Genomic DNA, 13,786 nt, shown 5'->3' with positions numbered 1-13,786 from the left:
AAATTGACATCGGATTAATTGGCCTCTCCAACTCGGTTTCCGCATCGCTTAGCAGAAGGCAGACAGCGGGCATAAAATACCAGCCGCCTTCGCAACCTTGACAATTGTATGCCTCTGGAGCAGTGGTTCAGATAAAATTGAGCTCGTATGTTTGTTAGGGTTGGCTTCCCAGACACAGGTTAAGACTATTAAGACTAGACCTGGAATAAAAAAGTGATTTCAGGAGGTTGTTGTTCTTAGTTGGAGACAAAGCTTAGTCTGTGTCTTTTTGAGTAGAATTTAGTTCACACATACAGTATGCAGCGAATAGTCTTGGGATAATGCAGTTTTTTAGGACTGACATTATTGTTAACTATTCATGATCCCATCTACTGTGATGCAAATTGTTAGAGATGAATGATGGGAAATGTATTGCCTCGTTGGTTTCCATTCAAGTTTTTGTATTGGAGATGGCAAACCTCACGCTCCACCATATAAAATTGAAACCATGTTCAATGTTGAACATGAAGCCTTCAAAAAACAAACTGTGGTAAAATAAAAAATAGCTTTTTTTATAGTTACAATTTTAGAATAAAGCTGTAAAGTAACAAAATAGGGTCAGAATACTCTCCGAAGGCACTAAGGCGTCAAATGAAAAACCTGAGGGCGACAACTGCAATCCATTCGTTCTGGTCTTGTCACCATACCCATTGAGATTTCTCTCCATTACTGGCCTGACCCTCGTTTCCCAGTTGCGATGTAACTTAAGCATTAGGATGATTATACCAGCTGCAGTATTATTTTTTAAGTATTTTAAGTATTTCCCAAACAAGCATTTAGAGAGAACGTTCACTAAGTGTTTAGTTTGACCATGTTTCAACACTTATAGGATCAAAAGAAAAGCAGCGCTGCTCTCTGATCAGCATTCTCCATTCAAATCTTACCTTAACATTTGAATTATTCCACAATACTGACGATGGATCAGCTCCTAGTGAGATATTACCACCTATGGCTGCAAATTTTGAGGTGGCTGATTATGCTTACCCAATAATAATGCACTCAATCACAAATTGGACTCATGTTGTCACACGTCATGAAACATATTGAAGCAAAGTGGCTAACTAACTAAATATGACTTAATTATATAGGCCCATGTAGCCTATTTATCTTTTAATGCAGTTATCTCAGCTTTAATTTTAAGCATCGTTTTTTCTGTCACTTGTTTGTAACAATTATAAATACTTTGGCAACTTTATATTTTTTGTCAACCTCATTATAAAGTTTTCTGCTGTCACAGTCTGTCACGACTTCCGCCGAAGTTGGTGCCTCTCCCTGTTCGGGCGGCGTGCGGCTTTCTAGCTGTCACCGATCTACGTTTCTTTTTCTGTTTGTTTTGTCTTGATAATTTAATCCATATTTAACCCTCTAGTTCCCACATGGTTTTGTGCGTGTATGTTCTTTGTTTAGTGTTCAAGACTTCTGTGAGCTGGTGTGTTTCCCTGTGTGGAAATTTAGTTGTTTCTTTTTCGAGTAAAGCACGTCTTTTACTCACTTCTGTGTCCTACGCCTGACTTAGTCCTAACCGCTGCACATTGACACATGACAGAAACAAGCACCACGTATGGAGTCAGCAGGTGCACCCAGTCCTCCGTTACCAGTGGAGGAGCGCGTCCAGCAGCACACGACAATGCTCCAAAATCTTGGCACAGCCATGGATCGCATGCTGCACACCATGGAGTGATGGGAGAGAGGGAGTTTTCCCACACCCCCATCAATTTCACCCCAACCCACACCACTGTCCACCCCTCCGTCACCTGAACCCAGTGGCAAAAGTGGCCGCAAAGCAAAAGTAAAAGTATAAATAATTTTAAATTATTAAATTAATCAGATGGCACATTTTTTTAGTTTTTTTTACATAGACAGCCAGGGGCATGCTCCAACAGTAAGACATAATTTCCAAAACATTTAGAGTCCACCAGACAAGAGACAGTATGGATGTACTTATTTAACTAGTCAAGTCAGTTAAGAACAAATTCTTATTTTCAATGACAGCCTAGGAACATTAAGTTAACTGCCTTGTTCAGGGGCAGAATGACAGATTTTTACCTTCTCAGCTCGGGGATTTGATCTTGCAACCTTTCAGTTACTGGTCCAACACTCTAACCACTATGTTACCAGCCATCATGCATTAATCATGTTCACTTGATTAGTGTGTGAATTGGACCATTTTCCTGTCCTGCTAAGCATTCAAAATGTAATGAGTACTTTTGGGTGTCAGGGAATATGTATGGAGTAAAGAGTACATCATTTTCTTTAGGAATGTAAGTAAAAGTTGTCAAAAATGTGGGCCTCCTGAGTGGAGCAGCAGTCTAAGGCACTGCATCGCTGTGTTACAGCCGGATGTGACCGGGAGACCCATGAGGTGGTGCACAATTGGCCCAGCGTTGTCCGGGTTAGGGGAGGGTTTGGCCAGCCGGGATGTCCTTGTCCCACTCTAGCAGCTTCTTGTGGCAGGACGAGTGCCTGCAAGCTGACTTCAGTCGACAGTTGTACAGTGTTTCCTCCAACACATTGGTGCTTCCAGGTTAAGCGAGCAGTACGGCTTGACAGGGTCGTGTTTCGGGCGACGCATGGCTCTCGACCTTCGCAACTCCATACGGGAGTTGCCGTGATGGCACAAGACTGTAACTTCCAATTGGGGAGAGGGTAAAAGTACAAACAAATTAAAATGGTCAAAAATATAAATAGTGAAGTACAGCCCAAAAACGACTTAATTAAATAGTATTTAATTAAAACCAATTTAAAGTACTTTACACCAATGCTATTCACTGTACCACTCCATTAATCACGCTAGCATTCATGAAAGGGTTAACCATATCATAAACTCAACAAAAAAAGAAATGTCCTCTCACTGTCAACTGCGTTTATTTTCAGCAAACTTAACATGTGTATATATTTGCATGCACATAACAAGATTCAACAACTGAGACATAAACTGAACAAGTTCCGCAGACATGAGACTTACAGAAATTGAATAATGTGTCCCTGAACAAAGGGAGGGTCAAAATAAAAAGTAACAGGCAGTATCTTTAGTGACCACCAGCTGCATTAAGTACTGCAGTGCATCTCCTCCTCATGGACTGGACCAGATTTACAAGTCCTTGCTATGAGATGTTACCCCACTCTTCCACCAAGGCACCTGCAAGTTCACAGATATTTCTGGGGGGAATGGCCCTAGCTCTCACCCTCTGATCCAACAGGTCCCAGACATGCTCAATGGGACTGAGATCCGGGCTCTTCGCAGGCCATGGCAGAACACTGACATTCCTGTCTTTAAAGAAATCAGGTACAGAACGAGCAGTACGGCTGGTGGCATTGTCATGTCAGGATGAGCCTGCAGGAAGGGTACCACATGAGGGAGGAGGATGTCTTCCCTGTAAGGCACAGTGTTGAGATTGCCTGCAACAAGCTCACTCCGATGATGCTGTGACACACCGCCCCAGACCAGACCATGAAGGACCCTCCACCTCCAAATCGATCCCGCTCCAGAGTACAGGCCTCAGTGTAACACTCATTCGCGAGACGATAAACGCAAATCCGACCATCACCCCTGGTGAGACAAAACCACGACTCATCAGTGAAGAGCACTTTTTGCCAGTCCTGTTGCTCCTGTGACGGTGGGCTTGTGCCCACAGGCAACGCTGTTGCCGGTGATGTCTGGTGAGGACCTGCCTTACAACAGGCCTACAAGCCCTCAGTCCAGCCTCTCTCAGCCTATGGGGGACAGTCTGAGCACTGATGGAGGGATTGTGTGTTCCTGGTGTAACTCGGGGAGTTGCTGTTGCCATCCTGTACCTGTCCCGCAGGTGTGATGTTCAGATGTACCGATCCTGTGCAGGTGTTGTTACACGTGGTCCTCCACTATCTCCCTGTAGCGCTGCTGATCTGTGAAGTTATTTGGATTTTTACTAATTATCTTTGAAAGACAGAGTCCTGAAAAAGGGAAGTTTCTTTTTTGCTGAGTTTATATTGCTCAGATGTAGTGCAGACACTTCCAAACATAGTTCCTTTTGATATACTTTAAATTAGTTTTTTCTTCTGTGTTTCCATGTATGAATCGATTTGTTAATCAACGTGTTTCTATGGGCTAATAGCAGTAGGGCAAATTCAAAGTTTTTAAAAATGTTTATATATATACATACAGTGGTCCTAAAATCAAATAGCTAATTGATTCTTGGTATGACCATCTTAAAAAAATGACATAATGTTAGCTTGGTAGAAACCCAGCCCTGGTACCTTTAGAAGGTTAATGGTGAAACAACATGGTGGGTAATCAATGTGTAAAATATACTTTAAAAAGTGTATGGGGTATATAGAAGAAGGACATGAATGTCATACAGCTCCAGAGACCATGGGATAGAAGTGATTCATAAATCTTCCAGTTGTGACATGGTCCAAGGCACGACACTAAGATAATTGTTACAGAGGTCACACATCGTACATACAGACTGATAATAAGACTGCTGCTGTGTTTGAAAGAATATAGTGATGTACAGTGCATTATGTCATTTGGCATAAAAAGTGAAAAGCACAAATTGGAATATTAAGGCTGCCTTAACACTGGCAGCCCAGTTCTGTTTTTTTTTTCTCCACTAATTGGTATTTTGACCTTTTTTTGCCAATAATTTGCCAGAATTTGGCTGCCTGTGTAAACACAGCCTAAGGGGCACCAAATAAATCAAGGCAATCAATGTGACTGTGATTTATGTATGCCCTCCCCTCTTCTCTTTTCTTCATTGTGATTTTCTAGTTTCTTACTGCGGCTTTGCTTACACATTGAGCTCCCCTCCCTCCTTTTCTTGCAGAGGCCCGGATTAAAGAATCCTCTCCTATTCAATGAGGACACATCTGCTGTAATGTCAAATTGATTCATCAGCTAGCAGCCTGCAGTCTACAATCTGGGACACGCTTCTTAGCTGTCCCAGAGGTTTTAGTAGTTATGTACAGTATGATTGTACCGTAGGAGATTAAAGAGGAGAGTAAGAACCATTGGCCAGCTGATTTCGCAACCATTAACAGTGAAACTAGCTGTCGGGTGTGTCACGGCTCCACCATTAGCTGAGCCTGTCATGCAACAAACAGGCTATGGATATAGGGCCTACTGAGCACACTGTCAACCTGTAGATAGCCATTGTTACAGTAGTTTTTACTGCCTGATCACGCTACAGTGCTGCGAATGTGATTATTCTGCTTAATTCCAGTGTAAAGTCTGACTTTGAGCCTGTGAAATCGCTGGGCTGTAGCTCTGAAACCCTTGATTAAATATACATAGGCCTACAGTCTCCAACATTGACAGAATGTGCTAAGGAGTGATTTGATGTTATTCAGCAGGGCTGAGGCGTGTTTTTCATGTTTACATGCATTATACACTGACGGGTGTGTGTGTAAGTGATTTCATGCATAAGTGTGTGTGTGTGTTTGTTAGTGCACTGAAAAAAAATTGTGCTTTGAATTTACTTAATTAAAATGTGTACATCGGTTCCACATGACTGAAACAAGTTGGATAAACACTTTTTTATTTTCAGTTGACTTATTTACTGTTTGTCAAGCAAAAATAATTTGTTCAAGTAAATGTATTGTAATGGAATAGAATCAATTTAACATGATTTGGTAAAGCTAATTTTATTTGAATTAAATGTGTAGCTTCAAATGGATTTGATCATTTTCCCTAAACCTGATCACTACTTGAAACATTTTATTGAGGATAGTCATAATTATGTAGAACTTTGTCCATCATTTTAATTTAATGTAGAACTTTATGTAGAACTTTATGTAGAACTTTGTCCATCATTTAAATATAATTATTAATGTAAGCACGAGATGAAATGCTGCCCTTTTCTACCTTTGAGCTTGTATTTACACTAATGAATAGGGAAGTAAAAAGTATACGCTAAGGATGTGTAACCAAGGAGCAAGAGACCATGTGCATCAGTGACAAAGAACACAAAAGGCATGTGCTAAAAAAATGACTATTTGTGTAACGGTTCAGCTCTTTGGAATGACAAATGCCCATTGCCTGACATTCAGTGTGCAATTAATTGCACAGGTCTAAATCACAGTAATGTAGGCTTTACATAAAGAGTTGTCCTAACAATGATTGGGCATTCTTTCTAATGCATTGTCACAAAATTAGGTAGTTATTTTTCATGAGGCGCAATAGACAAAGAATGAGGTAGGTATGTGTACATATTGGTGCATGTTAATTATATTATAAGCAGCAAAGAACATTAAGGGCATATACTCAAAACACCGTAAAAAATATCTAACAATATCACAATAGCTCCATCTTTGAACATGCTCATTCTGTTTAGAGTTTTTGTAAACAATCTAACAAGTTCAACATAAGTCAAACATACAGTCTGAAACACACAAAACACTTAAATGCAACAGATTTGTTAGAACGTTTCAGTCAGTTCCATAAAAACCTTTTGAAAGACTTAAGGTGTAGCGGAGCTCATAGGGTAACTGAGGTTCATGTCATTCATGAGGCTGTTAATTGCAACAGCAAATGCTACATTGCCCCGATCCTGCAGCACCTTGACGGTTCCAGGACAATCGCAGTGTCATCTGTTTCCTCACTCGTAGCATGGTCTTTGATAATATACAGTCATGGCCAAAAGTTTTGAGAATGACACAAATATTAATTTTCACAAAGTCTGCTGACTCAGTTGGTATGATACAATTTGCATATACTCCAGAATGTTATGAAGAGTGATCAGATGAATTGCAATTAATTGCAAAGTCCCTCTTTGCCATGCAAATGAGCTGAATCCCCCAAAAACATTTCCACTGCATTTCAGCCCTGCCACAAAAGGACCAGCTGACATCATGTCAGTGATTCTCTCATTAACACAGGTGTGTGTGACGAGGACAAGGCTGAGACCACTCCTTCCTGCTGATTGAGCTCGAATAACAGACTGGAAGTTTCAAAAGGAGGGTGGTGCTTGGAATCATTGTTCTTCCACTGTCAACAATGGTTACCTGCAAGGAAACACATGCCGTCATCATTGCTTTGCACTGAAATGTCTTCACAGGCAAGGATATTGCTGCCAGTTGTTACGCATGCCTCCATGAAGCAAGAACGCAACACCCTGCAACAACTCAACTCTCCGTGAAGTGAAAGAGGTATGGACTGTAGGTGTGAGTAAGGATGACAAAAGGCAGAGAATTTACCGTTACTAGGAATTAATCCTTCACACGGTAATATGGGGAAAAGGGGCTGGACGGAACCAAAGCAAAGTAAATCTCAAAGCCCCCTCTCCTACCTTACCTGCCTACCCACTACTTGCCTAATTTAGCACCACCTGGTGCCTTAACCAAAATACAGGGGGTGGTCTGCCCAGGTCTTACCTAGTGTGCCTAGACAGTGAATATACTACGGGTATATGTATGCCCGCGGGCCTCTTGCCTAAGCACTCCCTAGGTGCCTTCCCCTTCTCCCCTGGGAACAAATGAAACAGAATATTAAACAATCCACTTCACACCAAAACTGAGAAAAAAACTAACTCAGGCCATTAAAGAAGCTCGGACAAAGCAACAAACACAGAACATACCAAAGCTGCTACCAAAAACAACTAACATAGTACATACCAATGACCAACATGCTATAACCCTCAGCCATCAACCTCCTCTCTCAGCAATGATCTATATCACAATCAATCTCTCTCCTGAACAACAGAATACTGGCTTTTATAACTGGAGAAGGAGTCTAATGGGATACAGCTGTAACTTGACGAGGGGGCGGGGTCAGCTCCAGTTAGCCGTGGAGTCGACCAATCAGCAGCTTGGGGGATTTCAGGAAGCCATTTCCTGAAATACACACATGCAAATACACAAACTACAACACAGAAACTGGGGAATGTAACACCAGTAAGATTGCACCTAAATCAAACATTTATCGGTTCATCAAGAACTTCAAGGAGAGCAGTTAAAATGTTGTGAAGAAGGCTTCAGGGCGCCCAAGAAAGTCCAGCAAGCGCAAGGATCGTCTCCTTAAGGTGATTCAGCTGCGGGATCGGGGCACCACCAGTACAGAACTTGCTCAGGAATGGCAGCAGGCAGGTAAGTGCATCTGCACGCACAGTGAGGCAAATACATCAGGGACAGACTGATATTCTGCAAAAGGTAAAGGGATTGGACAGCTGAGGACTGGGGTAAAGTCATTTTCTCTGATGAATCCCCTTTCCGGTTGTTTGGGGCATCCGGAAAAAAGCTTGTCCGGAGAAGACAAGTTAAGCTCTACCATCAGTCCTGTGTCATGCCAACAGTAAAGCATCCTGAGACTATTCATGTGTAGGGTTGCTTCTCAGCCAAGGGAGTGGGCTCACTCACAATTTTGCCTAAGAACACAGACATGAGTTAAAAATGGTACCAACACATCCTCCGAGAGCAACTTCTCCCAAACATCCAGGAATAACGAACAAACAACAACAAATGCTCTTCTCCCACACTAACTTTACAAAATTCAAAATTGTAATGCTTTTCTTTCATTATAAGGTATTTTATGCATGAATGTGATGGCTCCCAGTTTGATGTTGGCATTTCATGTCTGAGTTTGCAATGGCATAAAGCCATTTAAATAATTTGCCACATCAAAAGGTTTTATGATGAATGAGCCATCTGATTCAATGAAAGTCTTTCTGTCCATAATTATATGATCATCAGAGATCCTCACTGAACTTCTGGAGAGAGTTTGCTGCACTGAAAGTAAAGGGGCTGAATAATTTTGCACGCCCAAATTTTCAGTTTTTGATTTGTTAAAAAAGTTTGAAATATCCAATAAATGTTGTTCCACTTCATGATTGTGTCCCACTTGTTGTTGATTCTTCACAAAAAAATACAGTTTTAAATCTTTATGTTTGAAGCCTGAAATGTGGCAAAAGGTCGCAAAGTTCAAGGGGGCCGAATACTTTCGCAAGGCACTGTATATCTATAACTCTCTCTATATACAACTCTATATACTGTATATATATACACACAGTTGAAGTCGGAAGTCTACATACACTTAGATTGGAGTCATTAAAACTAGTTTTTCAACCACTCCACAAATTTCTTGTTAACAAACTATAGTTTTGGCAAGTCGATAAGGACATCTACTTTGTGGATGACACAAGTAATTGTTCTGACAATTGTTTACAGACAGTTTATTTCACTTATAACTCACTGTATCACAATTCCAGTGGGTCAGAAGTTTACATACACTAAGTTGACTGTGCCTATAAATGCTTGGAAAATTCCAGAAAATTATGTCATGGCTTTAGAAGCTTCTGATAGGCTAATTGACATAATTTGAGTCAATTGGAGGTGTACCTGTGGATGTATTTCAAGGCCTACCTTCAAACTCGGTGCTTCTTTGCTTGACATCATGGGAAAATCAAAAGAAATCAGCCAAGACCTCAGAATAAAAATTGTAGACCTCCACAAGTCTGGTTCGTCCTTGGGAGCAATTTCCAACTGCCTGAAGGTTTAAAAAAAATATATATATATATATTTCACCTTTATTTAACCAGGTAGGCCAGTTGAGAACAAGTTCTCATTTACAACTGTGACCTGGCCAAGATAAAGCAAAGCAGTGCGACACAAACACAGAGTTACACATAGAATAAACAAACATACAGTCAATAACACAATAGAAAAGTATATATACAGTGTGTGCAAATGAGGTAAGATAAGGGAGGTAAGGCAGTAAATGGTCATAGTGGTCATAGTGGTGAAAAAATTACAATTTAGCAATTAAACACTGGAGTGATAGATGTGCAAATGATGAATGTGCAAGTAGAGATACTATGGTGCAAATGAGCAACAAATTAAAAATAACATTATGGGGATGAGGTAGTTGGATGGGCTATTTACAGATGGGCTATGTACAGGTGCAGTGATCTGTGAGCTGCTCTGACAGCTGGTTCTTAAAGTTAGAGAGGGTTGTTGGGGAATAATCAGAATTGGTTGGTAACATAGGTAAGATGTTTTATATTCATCATATGTTTGTAAGTTACTTCTCATAAGAATGTATTTTGTTGTACTATAGTGGTGGCCATTGGCAGTTATCTGTTCTATGTCAAGACTAAGTTGCATGGTCCGCAGAGAGGGGAGAGGTCAAGGTGTCGTCATGTGTAAACATATCTTTTGCTCCACTGTGTCTGTGTGCCAGTCACTCCCTACTTTTCCCATCGGGGAGAGGAGGATGGCATGCTCCCTCTAATGTTGTCCCTATCTTAACCTATAGCAATCACTCTCCTCTCCCTGAGTTTGTCCAGGATTGGTTGTATTTAGAATTGGTTGTATCTAAATGACAATTTGATAAATGCCTGTTGATATGGAGGATTGGTTTATGGTTTCGGGGTTTGAGTAAGGAGACAAAGCTGAACGATTTATTATGCCTGTTGCTGTCTGACTATGTGTGTTCTTTGCTATTAAAGGATCTCAGTTGCAATGTAGTAGGGGCTCTCAGAGAATTCATGGATAGACACTGAATTGATTTCTCTGAGAGTCACAGGGTTGTGATAGAGCTCATATAATTAAAGATGGACTTTGAGAACTAACTCTGACTTGTGTTGTGGTTTGCTCCCATGATTTGGTAAATAGAGGAAATTTCCACGACATTTAGCGACGAGGATGGGATGTGAATCTTCACTCTGTGACCGTTCCTACGATCTAGGTAAATAAATCGTGCACGAGGGATCCCCTAAACTTGGGATCTCAAGGGAAACCACACTTCGGGGACGAAGCAGATGGACCAACCTTTGATCTAAAAGGAAGCGAGCCGAGTGGATACCACATCTCGAACTGAGTTTTTTTTAAATAAAAAGGTGAGGGAACCACACACAGATTTGAAGTTGAGTTTTTTAATTATGCCTGTTACGTATACTCTGAGCGTGAATTCCTTTGTAAGGAAGGCACCTTGGCGGCGTAAGCAGGGCCGAGTCAGAGGAGAGTAATCTGGGGGTTTTGTGGACTCAAAAGATACTCTGCACTGTCCGGTTGCCAGTGACCAAGAGCCCTCCTGACACTGAATTGATCACAGTGGGGATTTGGTGAGGTCTGTCGGGGTGATGGGCCAGGGGGTCTGTGTGTTCTAGGTGAAACACGGCACTTGGTGAAGCCCTATTGGAAGAAGGACCTCATTCTGTGCATCTGTGTGATTTGTCTAAGTGACCCTCAGAATAATTCCAATTATTTTAAATGTGCTAGCCAGGTATGCCCTGGGTTACTCTGTGTGAGTATTTTGTTATGGGATCACTAGGTAATAGTTGTCGAACCGTTCTGTGTGAGCGGGGTAGGGTTGACTCTGTGTGGGCAAACCTTTTTTCTGATGTTCTGTGTGGACATCTGACCAGTTCTATGTGAACATCTGACCAATCCTGTGTGGATGATCCTGAAAGTTCTGTGTGAGTACCTAAGATTTCTTAAGTTTTATATGGATTCTGTGAATTATTTTAAATTATGATTAAAAGTGTTTGTATGTGTGTATAATCAATTACTAGAGATTTGATAAAGTAATGCTGAGAATGATTAGATACAATTTAAACCACCCATTTGTAGACGTAGGTAGGTTTTGAGTTGGTATCTTAAATGGATAATTTGATAAAGATGAAGTTTTTAAGCACTATTAAAATAATCTACAAAATCTGGGAAATTGAGCTCTAGAAACTGATTAGAGTGTGTCCACTTTTGGTTATCTTACACTAACGATGTAACTATAAAACGCATATTGGATTATCTCCGTCTGGGTGAAACATTTTATATTTAACTGCCCTTAAGGTCTGAACATGTTATAATTTTTCTTCCCAGTATGAGAGAAGTTGTGGGATTTATTGAATAAACTGTTTTCCATAAAGTTAAAGAGAATTCGAGGGATTCTCGATGTAATTTATAATGTCGTACAAAGCCTAAGGTTTCCCATCAAACTAATTATCATTGCGTGATTAATGTGATGTAGTAAAGTAATTGAAATACGTTGCATAAGTAAACATAATATACTTTTATTAAAAGGCGCAATATCTGTTTCCTAGTCATTAACTGTCGATTTTATTCTTTGATTGCCAATATATTCATTTGGAATTTGAGAATCATGGCTGGAGTAACGTTTGTACTATTAAAATTGGGCTATTATTCTTCTGGGAATTACCGATAGTGACGTGTTTTGATTTTACTTAGAAATTGGGTTCATATGCGGAGAATCTTAGTTTTTTGCAATAGCATTAGTGGTTCAGTGGTAGAATTCTCGCCTGCAATGCGGGAGGGCCGGGTTCCATTCCCAGCTGGCTGGAAAGTTATGGTCGCTAGTGTTTGTATAAGAGATAAATTGAACGTTTTCAATAGATTGTTTAGGTTAAATTGATAGACTAATTCAACTTAAAATAATAACGAAGCGAATTCTGATGCAAGACGATGTCTGTTCACTAAATTATCTGCTGGAATAATGTATTGAGAATTGGGTCGTATTTAAATTACTGTATCAATAGAGAAGACAGTTACCTAAGTTAAAGAAATTCTGAATAATAGCGGGGAGAGAATGGCAATAGAAAGTGGTTACCGAAATGTTTTTCATTCTTATAGATTGACTGACGCATGTTATAATTTTGGTGCTGCGTGTGTTATTTTTAAAGAAATAGGATACATTTCATAAGTGTGGAGAGCAAAGAGAAGAGGAAGATATAAAGTTGGATTTTAATCTTACGATAGAGGTAAGGAAAACATTTTGAAATGAGAGGGGTTATATTTTTGCCCAACTGGGGGAAAAAGAAGGAAGAGAGTTAGTTGCTATGTTGGCTACTAATTGTCAGGGAAAGTTGCTGGAGGCAGGTAGATTGTTGTAGAATAACGTAAATTTGCGTTATTAGTTTGAATATACAATAACCTTACTCTAATTGTTTTGACCGTTGTTCAGGTACATTTTTTTCTGTATTTCTAGCAGCTGATTCGCTAGGTGGGCATCATAGATTTGTGGGAGACTGGATGTCTGAATCACAAGACATCGTAAGAATAGATTCTGATGGTTATTGATTCTTGGTTTGATTGTTTAAGTAACACCAGTTAATTTGAGCAGGAAAGTTCATGTAGTCCATCATTATAGTATGTTTCCATTATGTGGAACAATGTCAGGTCATTAAAGGTGATTTCTGGATTGAGTAATATGAGAGCCTGTTGACAGAAGACTGAATGGGTATGAATGTTGAAAAGCAAGCTTGGGCCAAACTAGTAAACTAATATGTTAAGTGGGGGAGTATCATAGATTTTAATTATAGTGTTGTTACCGCAATAGTCAAAACAATTTCATATGTTTTGGGAAATTAGCGTGGTTGAATATTGGTGTTTCAGATCCTTTATTATTTGCTTTTTAAAAGAAAGGTTGGAATCAAGTATGATGCCTTGGTACTTAAAATCAGATACCACCAGGAGCTGATGCCTTGGCACTTAACATCAGATACCACCAGGAGCTGATGCCTTGGCACTTAACATCAGATACCACTAGGAGCTGATGCCTTGGTACTTAACATCAGATACCACCAGGAGCTGATGCCTTGGTACTTAAAATCAGATACCACCAGGAGCTGATGCCTTGGCACTTAACATCAGATACCACCAGGAGCTGATGCCTTGGTACTTAAAATCAGATACCACCAGGAGCTGATGCCTTGGTACTTAACATCAGATACCACCAGGAGCTGATGCCTTGGTACTTAAAATCAGATACCACCAGGAGCTGATGCCTTGGCACTTAACATCAGATACCACCAGGAGCTGA

At 40.3% G+C, this 13,786-nt stretch overlaps 1 long non-coding RNA gene across 1 annotated transcript; it reads right to left on the bottom strand.

The window, feature by feature from the left end:
* Positions 1–5,966: 5,966 nt before the first annotated feature.
* LOC116374813 (uncharacterized) lies at positions 5,967–7,480 on the bottom strand. Its single transcript, XR_004210740.1, has 2 exons — positions 7,390–7,480; positions 5,967–7,020 (listed from the first exon to the last, which is right to left on the bottom strand). It is a non-coding gene; the product is annotated as an uncharacterized LOC116374813 (long non-coding RNA).
* Between the last annotated feature and the right edge of the window lie 6,306 nt (positions 7,481–13,786).

Source organism: Oncorhynchus kisutch, linkage group LG8 (genome assembly GCF_002021735.2).
Source record: "Oncorhynchus kisutch isolate 150728-3 linkage group LG8, Okis_V2, whole genome shotgun sequence".
Taxonomy (NCBI): Eukaryota; Metazoa; Chordata; class Actinopteri; order Salmoniformes; family Salmonidae; genus Oncorhynchus; species Oncorhynchus kisutch.
This window is presented reverse-complemented; position numbering and strand designations above follow the sequence as displayed.